The sequence below is a fragment of the Pan paniscus genome, chromosome 18 (assembly GCF_029289425.2).
Source record: "Pan paniscus chromosome 18, NHGRI_mPanPan1-v2.0_pri, whole genome shotgun sequence".
Classification (NCBI taxonomy): domain Eukaryota; kingdom Metazoa; phylum Chordata; class Mammalia; order Primates; family Hominidae; genus Pan; species Pan paniscus.
This window is the reverse complement of record NC_073267.2, coordinates 35,010,635-35,032,459: the sequence shown is the minus strand read 5'-3', so window position 1 is coordinate 35,032,459 and position 21,825 is coordinate 35,010,635. Positions and strand designations below refer to the sequence as shown.

At 44.1% G+C, this 21,825-nt stretch overlaps 1 pseudogene; it reads right to left on the bottom strand.

The window, feature by feature from the left end:
• Positions 1-239: 239 nt before the first annotated feature.
• On the bottom strand, positions 240-19,393 carry LOC100988071 (pre-mRNA-splicing factor RBM22-like; annotated as a pseudogene).
• Positions 19,394-21,825: the final 2,432 nt, after the last annotated feature.

Sequence of the window (21,825 nt, the reverse complement as noted above, 5' to 3'; positions counted from 1 at the left end):
CCAGAAATGTCCAATAGGAATAAAATTGAGCCGCATGTGTCATTTACAGTAGCCTAGTGGCATCATGAAAGGAAAACAGGTAAAATTGACGGTAATACCTTAACCCGATATATCCAAAATATTATCACTCAAATATGTGAGCAATATGAAATTATTAATGAAGACCACCAGAGAATGCTTCTTAAGTTTGGGGTACTAAATCTTGTAAAGTCACTCTGTATTTAAACTTCTAGCACATCTCAGTTCCAACCAGCTCTATCCAAAGAGCTCAGCAGCCCCACGTGGGCAGTGGCTTCCTCATTGAAGAGCAGATCTGAGGGCACTTGCGCGTCTAACCTCAGGGAAGTCGAGGGCCTGGACCCCCTTTCCTGCCAGACGAGAGCGAACACCCTTATCCTGCCCATCTCTTTCCTCACGCCCAAGGGTGGGAGAGGCAGTGCCCAGTGAGAGAGCCAGGGCTGCAGGCAGGAGGTGTCCACAGGTCGACCACTGCTGCCCACCTGCTTCTGGGCAGGGCTCCCTCAGCCTTCCAAAGGTCAGACAGTGAATGAAGAGTGTCAGGCTTCAGGAGGAAACCCCTGACTTCAGATCTGTCTACAGCCTTGACCTCCAAAGTTTGGATGTGGAGGGAATAAAAGCAAATTTTTATTTTGCAATTTGCCCTTGGCCCTGATGGTTAGGCTATGGCGGGCTGTTTCCTCCTATGATGTGGGGACTGTGTGAGTTTAAGCACCAAGCATGTCAACATGCATTTCTGTATAATTTATCCCTATCCAACAAGAGGCCCCACTTTAAATAAAGGGAAAAGCAAATCAATACCTTATACAGTGCCTTCTGTTTGCTGGGTAACAACAAGTAGTGACCAACCTGTCATTTGAATCCTGGCAACCTGACTGCAGGTGTATGTATCAGTTAGCTATTGCTGCATTAAAAACCACCCTAAACCTTATTAGCTCATGATTGGGATGGTCAGTCATTTAGGCTGGACTCAACTGGGCCATTCTTCTGGTCTCAGCTGGGCTCCTTCAGGCGTGTGTGGTCAGCTGCTGGTTGACTAAGTGGCTCTGCTTCTGGGTGTCAGCTGGGGCACCTTGGTTTTCCTCCCCAGTGGGATCTCATCCTCCAGCAGGCTAACATGTGCTTGTTCTCATGGAGATGGCAGGGTTCTAAAAGAAAAAGCAGAAGCATTCAAGGCCTTATGTCCCTAGACCCCAAACTGTCACATTGCCATATTGATAGCTTTCTATTGCCCAGAGCAAATAAGGCCAGCCCAGATCCAAGCGTCAGGAAACAGATTCTGCCTCTATGTTGGAGCAGCTGTAAAAGCATATTCCAAAGGGCATGGACACCAGAGCCATTTTGCAATCAGTATCATTCTGCCTTTTCCTACAGCAAGGTTTATATAACTGTTCCAAGTCAAGGAACATGTCCAAAGCACTACACCTACTAAGTGGCTGGACTGGGACTCTGGATCAACTTTGCCTGACTCCAAAGCCCATGTACCTCCATAGACCTCACAACTCAAGCAGCTTCCCTGGGCCTTTGAGATCCTGAAGACTGACTCTTCTGCAATAGAATAAAGGTTCTTTTGAGATGCTCATCCTTCTAGTAGGATTCTTCACAATTAGGAGTAATCCCTACCAGAGAATGCTTCTGAAATGTCTTGGAAACATTTAGATTAACTTGGGAAAATGGCTGATGGCTGAGTTTAAAAAATCAAGGCATAACTTTTTCATTTCTTACCATAGGAGATATCTGAAAACACATACAATGCACGAACATGTGTGCAAATTATTTTCATCCCCATGCGTTATTTGTAGGCTGATTATGATTTTTAACACAGACTAAATTAAACTACTGTTCCTGAAACAACCTTTTACTCTGAAAGCAAGAGACACAAAGGTAGATCTGCCGAGAAGACATTTCCTCCTGCCTCAATTTAGCCAAACAGCTGAGTACGTCTTAAAGTCAGCCTTCAATTTCTAACAAGTCAAGCTGTTTGCCAAGACCTCAATCAGATCATAAGAGTGCTTCAGCTACTTCATCATCCTAAAAGGTTGACCAGACAGATCGAAGCTCTGGGGGTGGAGTGGTGAGAGAACCCGCACTAGCAGGTGGGCAGTCATAGGTCCATAGATGAGAGTCATTCATTAGGTGGGGTGTTTTGGGGTCCTGACATTTATGACACAATTAATGTCTATATTACTAAATGTAAATTTTAAAACATTACAAATAATAAATCTACATATAAACTGAATATGTCAGCAATTACAATTATTGTTATTCATCATTATTCTAAGTGTGATCATTATTATTACCACAATTAGAAATAGTGGTTGTGATTGTTGTTGCTGCTGCTGCTGCTGTTGCTGCAGGGATGGTGATAAAAACACCGGGTAAGGCTCTGCTGCCTCCTCCACTTGTGGCATCGGGAGCTGCTGGCTCACTAGTTTGGTGCACACTCTGGACCTCTTTGATGAAGCTGCAGCTGAAGAGCCTTCAGGCTCTGCTATGGCAGAGAAAGAGCCTGAGTCAAGGCCGAGAGCAGAATCCTGTGAATTTGAAAGTGGCAGGTAGGATGGTCCCGGGGTGCAGTTGATGGTGAAGAGGCGCACACCACTTAGTGAATGAGTAGAAGCCTTTGGTGAAAGGCAGAGTTTGTCCATGACACAGATCAGATTCCACTTTGACTGGGGCCAATCAGTGAAACAGACACATCTGCAGAACTGGAAACAGAGGACAAAGATTCAGTTGATGTGTTCCAGAAGCAGACTGCAGTGTCTACTGAGAACACACTCACGGCTTTACCCCAGAACTCTGTTCCTACAGACATTCTCATGTGGAAAACTGCAATATGGTTCCACCATGTCTGATTGGTCCAGTATCCCTTTCTCTATTCTTCACTTTCTTCTTCCTTATTCCTTTACTGTACATAAATTATCAAGTGTAGCTGCACAAGCATATTGATGATTTTGTTTGCTTGCTTGTTTGATTGTACCGAATGGCCACCAGTTTGTGTTGAGTGATTGCCAATGGACACAAGGCGAGGGAAAACACTGATTCTGGAAAAAGATTCCCTTTCTCCACCAGGGGATGCTCACTTACCTCTTATCTCTATGTTCCAGGACTTTAACAACATAACAAACATAATGATCCTTAACGCTTGTTGCAGGGAGAAGAAAAAACCATAATAATCTTTGCATACATTGTTCGATTGGAGAATTTTGTTTTTGAAATATTCCATTGTGAAACTAAGGACAATTTCATAACTTTCTTAAATGTAGCTGTTACACATAGGGCAAATCTGTCCTCGCACAGGACTAAGTGGCACTTACAACAACAGAATGAATCCCATATATGTTCCTCTTCAAATCTGGCCTCTGGTTGTTTAAACATACATCTCGTGTAAAATATATATATTTAAAAATGTGTATAAATAGAAACATGAAGTTCCTCTAGCCACCAAGTAGGTTGGTTGGACTCAGAATGAGGTAGAAGGAGTTTCCATCTGCAGTACATTTGAAGTCCTCCTAGGAACCAGGGAACTGTCCACACCCTCTGAAGCTAGTCCCCTCCTCTTCTGCCTGGGGCAGGGTGCCCTGTGAGATTCCCATGTCCTGGCCCAGGAGGTATATGGAGGGTGGGAGGTTGTCGGTCTCACACCCAGGCAGACATCCCTAGCCCAGGACTCTCTGGAAGGTATTACCAGAGTCCCCATAAGCTGCCAGGGTGACACCCTTCCAGAAAAGTTATACAGGTGAATTGTGCTTGGGGCCCAGTCCATGGGTGATACCAAGCCACTTTGCACCCTAGATAGAGGGCAACACATCTAATGCAACTGCAAACTATAGTAAAGCTTTGTGTGTTCGTGTGTGTGTGTGTGTGCGCGCGTGCATGTGTGTGTGTGTGACAGAGTCTCACTCTGCTGCCCAGGCTGGAGCGCAGTGGTGTGACCTCAGCTCACTGCAACCTCCACCTCCCAGGTTTAAGCGATTTTCCTGCCTCAACCTCCCGAGTAGCTGGGATTACAGGCACCCACCATGATGTCCAGCTAATTTTTGTATTTTTAGTAGAGATGGGATTTCACCATGTTGGCCAGGCTGGTCTTGAACTCCTGACCTCAGGTGATCCACCCACCTCGGCCTCCCAAAGTGCTGGGATTACGGGCCTGAGCCACCGCGCCCAGCCCAAACTACATTAAAGCTCTATCTGCTGACAAAATCTGAGAGCCAGGAAATGGGACGTCCTCTTTATGCTTCAAAGGAAATGAGAACAGGCTAGAAGTGGTTTGTGCATGTGTTCGTGACTGCCATTGTCAGGGTGAGTTGAGAAGTGCATGAGCTCAGAAAAGGACTGTGCCGCATGACAAGCTGGAGTGGGTGTGACAGGGGAAGACTATAAACAAAATGTGTACAGTAAAATGGAAGTTCCACTCAGTAAAGAAAACAGAATGAAAAAAGAAACCTGAAAACTCACTTTATTTTAAGAAGAAAAAAATCTATAATCAAACCCTAATTATGCTGTGGATGGCATATCTCTGCTTTCATGCAATGATCGGATGAAACCTGCAAGCTTGTCCAACCCACAGCCCATGGACCACATGGGACCCAGGATGGCTTTCAATGTGGCCCAATACAAATTCATAAACTTCCTTAAAACATTATGAGATTTTTTTTGCAACTTTTATTTTTAGCTCACTAGGTATTATCAGTATTAGTATATTTTATGTGTGGCCCAAGACAATTCTTCTTCCAACATGGCCCAGGGAAGCCAAAACATTAGATATCCCTGTACTACAGGGTTCTAGAAAAATAAGTGATATGATTTGGCTCTGTGTCCCTACCCAAGTCTCATCTCGAATTTTAATCCCCACTTGTCAAGGGAAGGACCTGGTGGGAGGTGATTGGATCATGGGGGCATTTTCCCCCATGCTGGTCTCACGATAGTGAGTGAGTTCTCAGCAGAGTTGATAGTTTTAAAGTGTGGTGCTTCCTGTCTCTCTCTCTCCTGCTGCCTTGTGAAAAAGGTGCTTGCTTCTCCTTCACCTTCCACCATGATTGTAAGTTTCCTGAGGCCTCCCCAGGAAACAGTTAATTGAACTGTGAGTCAATTAAACCTCTTTTATTTATAAATTATCCAGTCTCAGGTAGTATCTTTATAGCCATGTGGAAATGGACTAATAAAAAAATACATAGTGTGTACTCTTGCCACACTTATGAAACTCAATTTCCATGAATTACCATGAGAAAAAAACAAATTAACCAGATTGAATCAGGGATGGAACTGATCACTACTGGGATGAAATACACTCAAATAGATTAAAATGTTGCTTGCAGTGTGTGTGTGTGTGTATGTGTGCATGCTTGTGTGTGTGTTGGTGTGTATTTGTGGTGTGCGTGTGTGTAGTGTGTGCATGCATGTGTGTGTAGTGTGTATATAGTGTGTGTGTTGTTTGTGTGGTGCAGGTGATGTGTATACTCTGGTGTGTGTGGTGTTTGTGGTGTGTCTGCATGTGTGGTGTGTGTGTAGTGTAGGGTTGTGTGCTGTGTGTGTACGTGTGCTGTGTGTGGTGTGCATGCATGTGCATGTGGTGTGTGTAGTGTGTTTGTTGTGTATGTGTGTAGTGTGTGTGGTGTGCATGTGTACTGTGGTGTATGTGGTATGCATGTTTTGTGCGTGCATGTGTGTGCTGTGTGCATGTGTGTGTAGTGTAAGTATGTAATATATGTGTAGTATATGTATGTCGTGTGTGGTATACGTGTGTGTGGTGTGTGTGTATGTGGGGCGTGTGTGTGTTTTGTGTGTGTGTGTGTGACAGAGTCTAGCCCTGTCACCCAGGTTGGAGTGCAATGGCACGATACTGGCTCACTGCAACCTCTGGCTCCCGGGCTCAAACGATTCTCCTGCCTCAGCCTCCCGAGTAGCTGGGATTATAGGCATCCACCACCACACCCAGCTAATTTTTTATTTTTAATAGAGACGGGGTTTTACCATGTTGGCCAGGCTGGTCTTGAACTCCTGACCTCGTGATCCACCCTCCTCGGCCTCCCAAAGTGCTGGGATTACAGGCGTGAGGTGTGTGGTGTTTTTCAGTGTGTAGTGTCTGTGCGTCTGTGTGCACATACGTGTGTGGTGTGTGTGTATGTGTGTGTGGTGTGTGTGTGGGTGTGTATGTGTGTGTGGCATACGTGTGTTTGTGCATGCATGTGTGGTGTGTGTGTATGTGGTGTGTGTGTATGTTTGTGTGCATATGTGTGTGATCTGTGGTGCGTTTGTGTGCATATGTGTGTGGTGTGTGTGGGGTGTGTGTGGTGTGTGGTTTGTGTGTGGGGTGTGTGTGGGGGTGTGCGTGTGTGTGTGTGTGGTGTGTATGGTGTTTGTGTATGTGTAATGTGTGTATATGGTGTTTGTGTACGTGTAAGGTGTGTGCATGTGTGTGCTGTGGTGTGTTTGCCCCTGAGTACCAGAAACGCTTCCTGCTTGAACTAAAGAAAATGCTCTGAGTTTTTTAAAAAAGTACCACCCTATGGAACCCAGAATCCTCCCACCTAGTAGGTGGCTCTTCAACCTCAGGTTTCAGTGTCAGCTCCTTTGAGAGCAGCCACCCAGCAGACCAAGTGCAGTGGGTGGGGAACATGGTGGGGGAAGCCAGGGATTTTCTAGAGGGCGAGGCCCTAATTTGGGAGAATTCTGTGAAAGAGTACATTCCCACCCACAGCCAGGAGCTAAGTCCTCATTTGGGCTCCAGAGGCAAAGTGATAGCTTCTCACCCCCCTGTTTTCTCCCCCACTCTGAAGGTGATCACCAGGTGGCGGCTGAAGATCAAAGATAAATATCACTAGACAGAACAGGCTGTCTTTTCTTTTTTTTTAAATCATACTTTAAGTTTTAGGGTACATGTGCACAATGTACAGGTTTGTTACATATGTATACATGCGCCATGCTGGTTTGCTGCACCCATTAACTCGTCTTTTAGCTTTAGGTATATCTCCTAATGCTATCCGTCCCCCTCCCCCCACCCCACAACAGGCCCTGGTGTGTGATGTTCCCCTTCTTGTGTCCATGTGTTCTCATTGTTCGATTCCCATCTATGAGTGAGAATATGCGGTGTTTGGTTTTTTATCCTTGTGATAGTTTGCTGAGAATGATGGTTTCCAGCTTCATCCATGTCCCTACAAAGGACATGAACTCATCCTTTTTTATGGCTGCATAGTATTCCATGGTGTATATGTGCCACATTTTCTTAATCCAGTCTATCATTGTTGGACATTTGGGTTGGTTCCAAGTCTTTGCTATTGTGAATAGTGCCCCAATAAACATACGTGGGCATGTGTCTTTATAGCAGCATGATTTATAATCCTTTGGGTATAAACCCAGTAATGGGATGGCTGGGTCAAATGGTATTCTAGTTCTAGATCCCTGAGGAATCGCCACACCGACTTCCACAATGGTTGAACTAGTTTACAGTCCCACCAACAGTGTAAAAGTGTTCCTATTTCTCCACATCCTCTCCAGCACGTGTTGTTTCCTGACTTTTTAATGATTGCCATTCTAACTGGTGTGAGATGGTATCTCATTGTGGTTTTGATTTGCATTTCTCTGACGGCCAGTGATGATGAGCATTTTTTCATGTGTCTTTTGGCGGCATAAATGTCTTCTTTTGAGAAGTGTCTGTTCATGTCCTTCGCCCACTTTTCGATGGGGTTTTTTTTTTTTCTTGTAAATTTGTTTGAGTTCATTGTAGATTCTGGATATTAGCCCTTTGTCAGATGAGTAGGTTGCAAAAATTTTCTCCCATTCTGTAGGTTGCCTGCTCACTCTGATGGTAGTTTCTTTTGCTGTGCAGAAGCTCTTTAGTTTAATTAGATCCCATTTGTCAATTTTGGCTTTTGTTGCCATTGCTTTTGGTGTTTTAGACATGAAGTCCTCACCCATGCCTATGTCCTGAATGGTATTGCCTAGGTTTTCTTCTAGGGTTTTTATGGTTTTAGGTCTAACATTTAAGTTTTTAATCCTTCTTGAATTAATTTTTGTATAAGGTGTAAGGAAGGGATCCAGTTTCAACTATCTACATATGGTTAGCCAGTTTTCCCAGCACCATTTATTAAATAGGGAATCCTTTCCCCATTGCTTGTTTTTGTCAGGTTTGTCAAAGATCAGATAGTTGTAGATATGCGGCATTATTTCTGAGGGCTCTGTTCTGTTCCATTGGTCTATATCTCTGTTTTGGTACCAGTACCATGCTGTTTTGGTTACTGTAGGCTTGTAGTAAGTATAGTTTGAAGTCAGGTAGCTTGATGCCTCCAGCTTTGTTCTTTTGGCTTAGGATTGACTTGGCAATGCGAGCTCTTTTTTGGTTCCAAATGAACTTTACAGTAGTTTTTTCCAATTCTGTGAAGAAAGTCATTGGTAGCTTGATGGGGATGGCATTGAATCTACAAATTACCTTGGGCACTATGGCCATTTTCACGACATTGATTCTTCCTACCCATGAGCATGGAATGTTCTTCCATTTGTTTGTATCCTTTTTTATTTCATTGAGCAGTGGTTTGTAGTTCTCCTTGAAGAGGTCCTTCACATCCGTTGTAAGTTGGATTCCTAGGTATTTCATTCCCTTTGAAGCAATTGTGAATGGGAGTTCACTCATGATTTGGCTCTCTGTCTGTTATTGGTGTATAAGAATGCTTGTGATTTTTGCTCATTGATTTCGTATCCCGAGACTTTGCTGAAGTTGCCTATCTGCTTAAGGAGATTTTGGGCTGAGATGATGGGGTTTTCTAGATATACAATCATGTCGTCTGCAAACAGGCACAATTTGACTTCCTCTTTTCCTAATTGAATGCCCTTTATTTCCCTCTTCTGCCTGATTGCCCTGGCCACTATGTTGAATAGGAGTGGTGAGAGAGGGCATCCCTGTCTTGTGCCAGTTTTCAAAGGGAATGCTTCCAGTTTTTGCCCCTTCAGTATGATATTGGCTGTGGGTTTGTCACAGACAGCTCCTATTATTTGGAGATATGTCCCATCAGTACCTAATTTATTGAGAATTTTTAGCATGAAGGGTTGTGGAATTTTGTCAAAGGCCTTTTCTGCACCTGTTGAGATAATCATGTGGTTTTTGTCTTTGGTTCTGTTTATATGCTGGATTACATTTATTGATTTGGATATGTTGAACCAGACTTGCATCCCAGGGATAAAGCCCACTTGATCATGGTGGATAAGCTTCTTGATGTGCTGCTGGATTCGGTTTGCCAGTATTTTATTGAGGATTTTTGCATCGATGTTCATCAGGGATATTGGTCTAAAATTCTCTTTTTTTGTTGTGTCTCTGCCATGCTTTGGTATCAGGATGATGCTGGCCTCATAAAATGAGTTAGGGAGGATTCCCTCTTTTTCTATTGATTGGAATAGTTTCAGAAAGAGTGGTACCAGCTCCTCCTTGTACCTCTGGTAGAATTCGGCTGTGAATCCATCTGGTCCTGGACTTTTTTGGTTGGTAAGCTATTAATTATAGCCTCGATTTCAGAGCCTGTTATTGGTCTATTCAGAGATTCAACTTCTTCCTGGTTTAGTCTTGGGACGGTGTAGGTGTCAAGGAATTTATCCATTTCTTCTAGATTTTCTAGTTTACTTGCGTAGAGGTGTTTATAGTATTCTCTGATGGTAGTTTGTGTTTCTGTGGGATCGGTGGTGATATCCCCTTTATCATTTTTTATTGTGTCTATTTGATTCTTCTCTCTTTTCTTCTTTATTAGTTTTGCTAGCGGTCTCTCAATTTTGTTGATCCTTTCAAAAAATCAGCTCCTGGATTCATTAATTTTTTGAAGGGTTTTTTGTGTCTCTATTTCCTTCAGTTCTGCTCTGATTTTACTTATTTCTTGCCTTCTGCTAGCTTTTGCATGTGTTTGCTCTTGCTTCCCTAGTTCTTTTAATTGTGATGTTAGGGTGTCAATTTTAGATCTTTCCTGCTTTCTCTTGTGGGCATTTAGTGCTATAAATTTCCCTCTACACATTGCTTTAAATCTGTCCCAGAGATTCTGGTATGTTGTGTCTTTGTTCTCGTTGGTTTCAAAGAACATCTTTATTTCTGCCTTAATTTCGTTATGTACCCAGTAGTCATTCAGGAGCATGTTGTTCAGTTTCCATGTAGTTGAGCGGTTTTGAGTGAGTTTCTTAATCCTGAGTTCTAGTTTGATTGCACTGTGGTCTGAGAGACAGTTTGTTATCATTTCTGATCTTTTACGTTTGCTGAGGAGTGCTTTACTTCCAACTATGTGGTCAATTTTGGAATAGGTGTGGTATGGTGCTGAAAAGAATGTACATTCTGTTGATTTGGGGTGGAGAGTTCTGTAGATGTCTATTAGGTCTGCTTGGTGCAGAGCTGAGTTCCATTCCTGGATATCCTTGTTAATTTTCTGTCTCATTGATCTGTCTAATGTTGACAGTGGGGTGTTAAAGTCTCCCATTATTATTGTGTGGGAGTCTAAGTCTCTTTGTAGGTCTCTAAGGACTTGCTTTATGAATCTGGGTGCTCCTGTATTGGGTGCATATATGTTTAGGATAGTAAGCTCTTCTTGTTGAATTGATCCCTTTACCATTATGTAATGGCCTTCTTTGTCTCTTTGGATCTTTGTTGGTTTAAAGTCTGTTTTATCCGAGACTAGGATTGCAACACCTGCCTTTTTTTGTTTTCCATTTGCTTGATAGGTCTTCCTCCATCCCTTTATTTTGAGCCTATGTGTGTCTCTGCACGTGAGATGGGTTTCCTGAATACAGCACACTGATGGGTCTTGACTCCTTATCCGATTTGCCAGTCTGTGTCTTTTAATTGGAGCATTTAGCCCATTTACATTGAAGGTTAATATTGTTATGTGTGAATTTGATCCTGTCATTATGATGTTAGCTGGTTATTGCTCGTTAGTTGATGCAGTTTCTTCCTAGCCTCCATGGTCTTTACAATTTGGCATGTTTTTGCAGTGGCTACTACCGGTTGTTCCTTTCCATGTTTAGTGCTTCCTTCAGGAGCTCTTTTAGGGCAGGCCTGGTGGTGACAAAATCTCTCAGCATTTGCTTGTCTGTAAAGGATTTTATTTCTCCTTCACTTAAGAAGCTTAGTTTGGCTGGATATGAAATTCTGGGTTGAAAATTCTTTTCTTTAAGAATGTTGAATATTGGCCCCCACTCTCCTCTGGCTTGTAGAGTTTCTGCTGAGAGATCAGCTCTTAGTCTGATAGGCTTCCCTTTGTGGGTAACCTGACCTTTCTCTCTGGCTGCCTTTAACATTTTTTCGTTGATTTCAGCTTTGGTGAATCTGACTATTATGTGTCTTGGAGTTGCTCTTCTTGAGGAGTATCTTTGTGGCGTTCTCTGTATTTCCTGAATTTGAATGTTGGCCTGCCTTGCTAGATTGGGGAAGTTCTCCTGGATAATATCCTGCAGAGTGTTTTCCAACTTGGTTCCATTCTCCCCATCACTTTCAGGTACACCAATCAGACGTAGATTTGGTCTTTTCACATAGTCCCATATTTCTTGGAGGCTTTGTTCATTTCTTTTTATTCTTTTTTCTCTAAACTTCTCTTCTCGCTTCATTTCATTCATTTGATCTTCCATCGCTGATACCCTTTCTTCCAGTTGATCGAATTGGCTACTGAGGCTTGTGCATTCGTCACGTAGTTCTCATGCCATGGTTTTCAGCTCCATCAGGTCCTTTGAGGACTTCTCTGCATTGGTTATTCTAGTCAGCCATTCGTCTAATTTTTTTCAAGGTTTTTAACTTCTTTGCCATGGGTTCAAACGTCCTCCTTTAGCTCAGGTTTGATCGTCTGAAGCCTTCTTCTCTCATCAAAGTCATTCTCCGTCCAGCTTTGTTCCATTGCTGGTGAGGAGCTGCATTCCTTTGGAAGAAGAGAGGCCCCCTGATTTTTAGAGTTTCCAGTTTTTCTGCTCTGTTTTTTCCCCATCTTTGTGGTTTTATCTACCTTTGGTCTTTGACGATGGTGACGTACAGATGGGTTTTTGGTGTGGATGTCCTGTTTGTTAGTTTTCCTTCTAACAGTCAGGACCCTCAGCTGCAGGTCTGTTGGAGTTTCCTGGAGGTCCACTCGAGACCCTGTTTGCCTGGGTATCAGCAGCGGAGGCTGCAGAACAGCGGATATTGGTGAACAGCAAATGTTGCTGCCTATTCGTTCCTCTGGAAGTTTTGTCTCAGAGGAGTATCCGGCCTTGTGAGGTGTCAGTCTGCCCCTACTGGGGGGTGCCTCCCAGTTAGGCTACTAGGGGGTCAGGGACCCACTTGAGGAGGCAGTCTGTCCATTCTCAGATCCAAGCTGCCTGCTGGGAGAACCGCTACTCTCTTCAAAGCTGTCAGACATGGGCATGTAAGTCTGCAGAGGTTTCTGCTGCCTTTTGTTTGGCTATGCCCTGCCCCCAGAGGTGGAGTCTACAGAGACAAGAAGGCCTCCTTGAGCTGCGGTGGGCTCCACCCAGATCAAGCTTCCCAGCTGTTTTCTTTACCTACTCAAGCCTCGGCAATGGCGGATGCCCCTCCCCCAGCCTCACTGCCGCCTTGCAGTTTGATCTCAGACTGCTGTGCTAGCAATAAGTGAGGCTCCATGGGCATAGGACCCTCCAAGCCAGGCGCGAGATATAATCTCCTGGTGTGCCGTTTGCTAAGACTGTTGGAAAAAGTGCAGTATCAGGGTGGGAGTGACCCGATTTTCCAGGTGCCATCTGTCACCCCTTTCTTTGACTAGGAAAGGGAATTCCCTGACCCCTTGCGCTTCCCGGGTGAGGCGATGCCTCGCCCTGCTTCGGCGCACACTCAGTGCAGTGCACCCACTGTCTGACACTCCCCAGTGAGATGAACCCAGTACCTCAGTTGGAAATGCAGAAATCACCCATCTTCTGTGTCACTCACGCTGGGAGCTGTAGACTGGAGCTGTTCCTATTCGGCCATCTTGGCTCCACCCTTTTCTTTTCAATTAAAAAAATATTATTATATATTTATGAGATACAATGTGATGTTTGATATATGTATACAGTATGGAAAGATTCAATCGAGCCAATTAACATAGCCATCCACTCACCAATTTAGCATCTTTTTTGTTGTGAGAATATTAAAAATTAAATATTGTGATTTAAATGTACAATTCATTATTAACTGTGTTCACCATGCAGTACAATAGAACACACTTATTCCCCCAGTCTAAATAAAAGTTTGTATCCTTCCGTAAACATCTTCTTTTTCCGTATTCTTCCCGTCCCCCTGACCCAGCCTCTGGTTGCCACCTTTCTAGTCTCTTTTCTCTGTTTCTGTGAGATCAACCTTTTTGATTCCACGTATAGGTGAGATCATATAGTATTTGTCTTTCTATGCCTGGTTTACTTCACATAGCAGAATATCTTCTGGTTAAATCCAAGATATCACAGATGACATAATTTCCCTCTTTTTTATGGAAAAATAGTTCTCCAATATATATATACACCACATTTTCTTTTCTATTCTTTCTTTCTTTTTTCTTTTGCTTTTTTTTTTTTTGAGACAGGGTCTTGCTCTGTTGCCCAGGCTGGAGTGCAATGGCATGATTTCAGCTCACTGCAACCTCCTCCTCCTGGGTTCAGGTGATTCTTCTGACTCAACCTCCTGGGTAGCTGGGATTACAGGTCCCCACCACCATGCCCAGCCAATTTTTGTATTTTTAGTAGAGACGGGCATGTTGGCCAGGCTGGTCCTGAACTCCTGACTTCAAGCCATCTGCCCGCTTTGTCTTCCCAAAGTATGGGATTACAGGCGTGAGCCACCATGCTCAGCCCACAGTTTCTTCATTCATCCATTGATGGACACTTGGGTTGCTTCCATATCTTGATTATTGTCAGTAATGCCAAAATAACCATGAGGGTAAATATCTCTCTTCAATATACTAATTTAAATTCTTTTTGATATATACCACAAAAGTGGAATTGCTAGATCATAGGATACCTTTTTTTTTTGATGGAGTCTCACTCTGTCACCAGACTAGAGTGCTGTGGCGCATTCTCGACTCAGTGCAACCTCCGCCTCCCAGGTTCAAGGGATTCTTCTGCCTCCGTCTCCCAAGTAGCTGGGATTACAGGCATGCGCCACCATGCCTGGCTAATTTTTGTATTTTTAGTAGAGATGGGGTTTCACTATGTTGGCCAGGATGGTCTCGATCTCCTGACCTCGTGACCTGCCCACCTCAGCCTCCCAAAGTGCTGGGATGACACGCGTGAGCCACTGCGCCTGGCCAGGATACTTTTATTTCTAGTTTTTTGAAGAACGTCCATACCGTTTTCAGAATGGCTGTACTACTTTACATTCCCACCAATAGGGTACAAGGGTTTTCTTTTCTCCACATCTTTGCCAACACTTGAAATCATTAGTCTTTTTGATAAGAACCGTTCTAACAGGCCTGAGGTGATATCATTAACATTGCTTTCCTTTTTTCTCAATTAAGTGGTCAGAATTTTGTATTTAGTGTCTTTAAATGGCCTCACACCTATAATCCCAGCATTTTGGGAGGCTGAGGCAGGCGGATCACCTGAGGTCAGGAGTTCGAGACCAGCCTCACCAACATGGTGAAACCAAGTCTCTACTAAAAATACAAAATTAGTTGGGCGTGATGGCGCTCACCTGTAATCCCAGCTACTCGGGAGGCTGAGGCAGGAGAATTACTTGAACCTGGGAAGTGGAGGTTGCAGTGAGCCAAGATCACACCACTGCACTCCAGTCTGGGCAGCAAGAGCGAAATTCTGTCTCAAAAAAAAAAATGGCCTCAAACTCCCACTGAAAATGATTTCTCATGGCATTAGCATAATTTCAGACTACTCATCAGAATGATGAAGTCCCATGTGAAATGACCTGGAGTGGGGAGGGCAGGGAGGAAGCTGCAGCCAGAACAGACAAAGGAGAAGGGCTAGGATGCCTGTGGAGCTAGTGGTGAAACTTGTGAACCCCAAGTACCTGAGATGGGTCTCAGTCAATTTACAAAGTTAATTTTGCCAGGGTTAAGGATGCATGCCTGTGACACAGCTTCAGGAGGTCCTGATGACATGTGCTCAAGGTGGTCAGGGCAGAGCTTGGTTTTATACATTTTTAGGGAGAAATGGGATATTAACCAATCTATGTAAGATGAACATTGGTTCAGTCCTGAAAGGCAGGACAACTCAAAGCAAAGGCATGACAAACGGTTACATTCTTTTTTTTTTTTTTTTTTTTTTAAGATGAAGTCTTGCTCTTGTCACCCAGGCTGGAGTGCAATGGCACCATCTCAGTTCATTGCAACCTCCACCTCCCGGGTTCAAGCGATTCTCCTGCCTCAGCCACCCAAGTAGCTGGGATTACAGATGCCTGCCACCACGCCCAGCTAATTTTCACATTTTTAGTAGAAAATATGAAAATAACTTTCAGCCTCTCTCCCTCCTCAGAGGTTGGGGTGGGGCTAAGAAATGGTCTGTTACAGTGAAATTGTATCTACAGTCAAGAGACTGTATCATCCAGGTGAAGAAGTGGCATTGCTTCTACATGTGGAGAGAGGATGCCTGTTCCCAGGCTGCAACACTGATTCTGTGGTGCAAGAATTCTGCTGGCTTCATTTTTGAATTCTTTCCAGTTCCTCTCTGTCTGTTAAATCAGTGAAAGGTAAATAAATATTGGAACCCCAAAATCACTCATCTAAAGGGAAAAGTCAAGTTGGGAACTGCTTAGGGCAAACCTGCCTTCCATTCTATTCAAAGTCATCCCTCTGCTCACTGAGAAAAATGTGTATCTTGTTGCCTCCTTTGGAAAGGCTAATTAGAAACAAAACAATGCAACCTTGGTCGGGCGTGGTGGCTCACGCCTGTAATCTCAGCACTTTGGGAGGCCGAGGTGGGCGGATCACCTGAGGTCAGGAATTCGAGGCCAGCCTGGCCAACACGAAACCCCGTCTCCACTAAAAGTACAAAAATTAGCCAGGCGTGGTGGCGGGCACCTGTAATCCCAGCTATTCGGGAGACTGAGACAGGAGAATCACTTGAACCCGGGAGGCGGAGGTTGCAGTGAGCCAAGACCGCGCCATTGCACTCCAGCCTGGGCAACAGAGAGAGACTCCATCTCAAAAAAAGAAAAAAAAGAAAAAGAAAAAAGAACTGAATTATACAACTCCCAGGCTATTGATTCAGAGAAATCTCCATACATTTTGGTGACAGAAGACACAGAAGTATTCTGTATTGATTGTCGAGTGAGGAAAAAGGAAAAACACTTTGGTTGATTTATTTTTTCTATATCTCTCTGAGTTAGAAAAGTGAAAAATAAGGTGGGGATGTGTATATATTAATGACAAAAGTTGTTCAAGAGAAAGATGTATCAAACTGGCATCTACAAAGGCGAAGTAAAATGGTTTTGATAAACTTATCCCAAGAAATGTGGAGAAACAGGTCTAAGAAACACATTCTATTGGAGGAGACCATCGTGTTTGTGAAAATCTCCCTGGGCAGTTCTCACACGCAGCCTGGGTTGAGATCTGCATCCCTAGAAGAAGAGGGTTATCTTTGTCATGCACTGTTCTGAGGAGAGGGGTGACCTTAGTGCTTCCTCATCTTGTTTTTTTTGAGACAGAGTCTCGCTCTGTCACCCAGGCTGGAGTGCAGTGGCACGACCTCAGCTCACTGCAACCTCTGCCTTCTGGGTTCAAGCGATTCTCCTGCCTCAGCCTCCTGAGTCGCTGGGACTACAGGCACATGCCACCACATCCCGCTAAGTTTTGTATTTTTAGCAGAGATGGGGTTTCACCATGTTGGCCAGGCTGGTCTCCAACTCCTGACCTTGTGATCCACCTGCCTCAGCCTCCCGAAGTGCTGGGATTATAGGCATGAGCCACCGTGCCCGGCCTGTCCTTACTCATCTTAATGTGCCACAGGGACGCGAAGACTTCAGTAACTGGGAGTCACACCCAGGTGCAGATTAGAACTCTCTGCTGAGGGTTTTACCATCCTGTGAGGTCTCATCCCAGAGATTCTGATAGAATGATCCAGCTTAGGGCCCTGGCATCAGCAGGCCTGAAGCTCCCAGGAGGCCCTGATGCACTGCCAGGGCTGGGCCACTGACCCCCAGAGGGCCCCAATGCCCAGGGAGCTTTTTCCCCTGAGGTAATGAGGAGAGCTTCCTGGACATCTTGGGGCCTGGGGCAGAGGACTAGGGTGTGACCGAGGAGCTCTTCTTGAGATAGACTCTGGAGGGATGTGTGGGTTCTATACTAATGTGTTTTTCAAATCTGTTTAAGGCTGTTTCTCTTCTTGAGGATATGTCAGGAAATGCTTGTGTTCAGCTTTTGAGCTTAGGGAAACTCGTCAAACCTAAGGAAAATTGTTTCCATAATTTTTGGGTAAATGAAAATAATTTCTGATCCCATGATACAAAGCTCCATGAAGTTCATGTTTTCATCTGACTCATAGAAATACAAAAACATTTTATTTTTGCCTTCTTTTTGGTGGGTACAGATTTCTTTGGTGATAAATGACAAAAAGAGAGGAAGGAAAATATCTGGGCTGTGATGGGGACTGGTCTCTACCTGTTTTTCTGAGGGTGTGGCTTCAAAAGAGTTAAATCACACACACCACTACAAAAATTAGGAATACCAATCCCTTTCTTTTAAGATAATAAAATGGAAAATACCCAATGGACACAAACATGTTCAAAAGGTTTTTTTTTCCTCTCAAGCCAATTTCCGCCCTCATAAAAAGAGACAAATGATTATATGATTGGATGCTAACTCCATTGGACATTCTATAACTCACTCAGCTGCTTGTCCCCCATAGAGGTGAGAGGAACAGGCAGTATGTTTTATTAGTCATGTTATAGTAGTAAACATGTTTTAATGAAAGCTTATTTGATTTCCATTGATCCTTTGAATCCATATGAAAAAGCATGGCTGTCATTTCCTGCCCATATCTGACCACATTCAGATGCTCTGGGAACCATAAATAAAGAAAAAAAATATTTACTCCAATGTTCATTAATTGGGATTTTAAATTGATGTTCCTTCCATAGAGCCTGAGGGTGGTGAAAATGTGACAGGGGCTGCTGTGGTTTCCAGAACGAGCTCCCATCCTCTGGGGGTCCTGAGATGGATTGATCCTGGAGTCCAACACAGGATCCAACACAATGGATTGATCCTAGAGTCCTCTCAAAAGACAATGGTCCCATTGGATGGAACATGGGTGGCTGAAATCCTGGGGGGAGCAGCAGGACACGCCAGGGGCTGGTGGCCAGGCAATGCTCACCACAGCTGGAGGAGCACGTGGGGGTATGTTGCTGTGGTTGGCAGATACATCTGCTGCTGCTGCTGCAGGAGGAGGAAGAGTTCCTGTTCCTGGCAGTGCTGGAATAGGCGTTAGCTGGATCCCAGCCTGCGGTTCTGTCCTTTTTCTTTTCCTCTGGCTGCTTGGGATCCTCTCCATTTTCTACGGAGTCTGCAGCCCTTGACAATCAACTTATTAAAGGATTTCTCTGCAGCCACTTCTGTAGCCTGCCCTGTGGAAACCTGGACGAAAGCACACTACTTTCTGGTCTGCACAACAGTGATCACTCAGATCTTCAAATAACTAGAAATGATTATTTAGATCTGTCTCAGTAATGGCATCACCCAGATCACCAACACAGAGTCTGGTGATAACCTTGTCCTCTGGTGGATCTGGACAAGACATGGTGAAGCCTGCTTTAGAAGCTTATCTGCTCCGGAGTCATTGATTCCATATCAGTCTTTAATATTCTTATCAGCAAGGGGGTCATCTGGATCTGTAGGCTTCCCATGTCTGTGTGGGCCCTCTTCTTCTCCCTCACACTCTCCTTTCACCCAGAAGGAGCAAATGTGCTTATTCCTTTGGTAGTAGGGTGTGGTCTGTGCCAGTTTGTACAGCACGTCACTGGTGTATGTGACTCTCCCAGCCGGCCAACTGGCTGTGTTCTGTCTGTTATATTCTGCATATAGTACTCTTCATTGATGTCTGACTTTGCCAAGTCATCTTTTAAAGACAATTCTGTATCATGAACCTGAATGGACAGGCCATACTCAAGGACTAACAGGCAGGCCTGGCAGATGTTCCTCAATGTCCTGCAGGCTTGGCACACTTCAGTCTTCTTGAAATGCATGTGGATCCCAGGGTACCAACAAAACACTGTGTATGGCCTGGAATAGATTTTCCATTTTGTCTCATACTTTTCTTTGGTCATTCAGATATACGGGTTTTCTCCAAGACATGTCTGGCACAGAATGGAGAAGTTTACATCTTCCCAGTTTTGCTTATTTTAGGTATTGGAACCAAGAAATGTCACCCTCTTGAGAGGGTCTAGAGGCAGTGGTAGCATTCGAGGTGGTAGCCAGGACCGCCACACACCCATCAGCCCAACTCTTCTTCATGCCCCTGTTCTTGAGACCCTGGGCAATTGCCTTTGACACCATGATTCCTCTTTTTTGTCCCAAGGTGAAACTCTTCCAAGGAATCCCCATTCTTGTAGGAAGCTCTGGATTTCCTGATCTCTCCAAGGACTGGCCTGGAAGGGACAGAGAAATGCGAATGCCCTTTGAAACTACTCACAGCATATAGTTGAGTGGTTTCCAAAGACCCCCTCTATGCTGCCAAGCCCTAAGCATGCTCTCATATCTGTTGTTGGGAGATAATAAAACCTTAAATGAGAAGAGCAAGAAGCAGGATCCCTGGGAGAAGTAACGTCTAATCCTTAAACTCATGGACATGTCAGGAAGCACCTGTCTGGATATTTATCATGCTCAATAATGGATAAAGACACCTGAAAAGTGAATGAATGAAAGGATTTTCAGGCTAAGTATTTCTGCCCTGGAAGGGTTCTTCTTTTGTTTCAGGCATAGTGATCTGCCCTGAGAAGAGAGCTTGGGTCACCTTCTGGTCACCAGGTGTTGCTTGGCAAGAGCCCCATATATAATGAGCCATAGACCCATCATCTATTGAGCTGCCTTTGTTGCCCAGAATAAAAACTCAGGGCTACCAAAAGTGACTGAGGCTAGAACAGAGAGATTGTGGGTTGGTGTGGGAAGAGAGCTAATTCAAAAAATTAAAGAAAAAGGTATTCTAACATAAGACAATCTCTATTCATGCCTTGCCTACGAGTTGATTAAATATGGGAAATCATAGTACTGAAAATAATTATCTAAAATTCTAACTACCAGGAACTGAGCTACAATATTTGTGTCACTGTAAAGTAATAGAGAATTTATCTCAGTCCAAAATTAATAACAAAGAATTTCAAAATCAATTTAGAGCTTTGTTTTCTGTGTATGTGAAAGAACAAGGTCCAGACTCCCTCCAGCATCAAACAAATAGAAAGTCAGATCCACTATGTGACCCAAATATGTCCAGACCCTGGAAAGTGTCTGACAGGAGCACAGGATAGTGGTCTGGAGGCTGAATCCAAGGGAGGGGACCCCCTGGCTACCCCAGCTCAGAGCCTGCAAAGAGCATCCAGGAGGGAGTGCAGGCAGGCAGGATCCGGGCAGAGCATGGAGATCCCTGAGTTTAGGAAACAGGGTTGAGAATATAAGGAGAAAGGCAGCTCTGCAAGACACAGGGCTGAGTACCAGAGAGTAGGAGGCAGTGGCTGAACTAGAGGTAAGACTGGAGAGTAGAAGGTGGAAGTCATTGAACCATTGGCGGATACAAGGGTAATTACCAATGAAACAAATTTGTCCCAGTGAAAAAGGGAATAGGAACCCTGATTTTTTCTTTCTGAGCATTTTTTTAAAGAAAAATTATCCTTATGAGTTTCTTCTCTGTCCCTTTGTGATATATGGAAGTCTCTTCAAAAGTTAAGTAACCTCTTGCCAGCTTCCAGCCAGGACTATCTTTCTCAAGGGCCTGGGAGCCATCTCTGAAATGGAATCATTAAGGGAGAGAGTTCCTGTGAGAGGGTAGGAGCCCAACTTCCACCAGTGCCTGGCTCTAACTTACTAACCTACTCTTGCCATAAATTGTGAGACACTGGTCTTTTCTTGTCATAAATCCGATTAGCGAGCACTGTGGCTACCCTCGAGGGACATATAAAAATAGTGCTGTCAAGTCACTTCCTTGAGGACTGGTTGCTGTTTATCTCGGGAACACGCATGCACTGGTTGTAGCTGCCTGCCTATACACAAAGGTGAGATTTCCTTCTTTCTTGCCATGTGCTAAGTTATTGTCTGTTTTGTGCATCACAATGTGGTTTAATGATTCTTCAATGAAACTGTTTTCTTTCTCCTCTGTCTTTCTGGAGAGATTTCCTGGGTTTGCAGGAGACTTTGTTGTTAATCATATTCTTCACCACAGACAGTGACATCACTATGCTAGAGCGGAGCTCAAGACCTGAGTGGCAGCATCTCTCCTTGCTGATGCAGCCAAGGCCCCAGGGCCCAGGAAGGGATGCCACCACCTGGAGAAGAGCCTCAGATGGGAACTAATATCAGTAACTTGATATTTCTGCTTGGATAATGGACAAACTAGAGATAGCTCAGTTTAATCTATTCACAACCAAGCATTTCAGTTCTGGAGAAGACAAGACTAGACATATATGTCTCTATTCTTCCCAATAAGTACAACTAAAATCCCTGGACATTATACATAAAACAAAATGGAGAAAGCTCTAAAAGGTACATTATTGGCCCTGCCAGGTGAAGAAAAAGAGGTCCTATGGCTTTGGGTCTAAGGATATGCTGCAGAACGTTTACTAAATTCAGGACAGTATGACATGGCCCTGAACAAGTAGTCAGTTTTTCAAATATTTGAGCCATACTTGTAAGGGCAGCACATATGGCCAAAGTCACC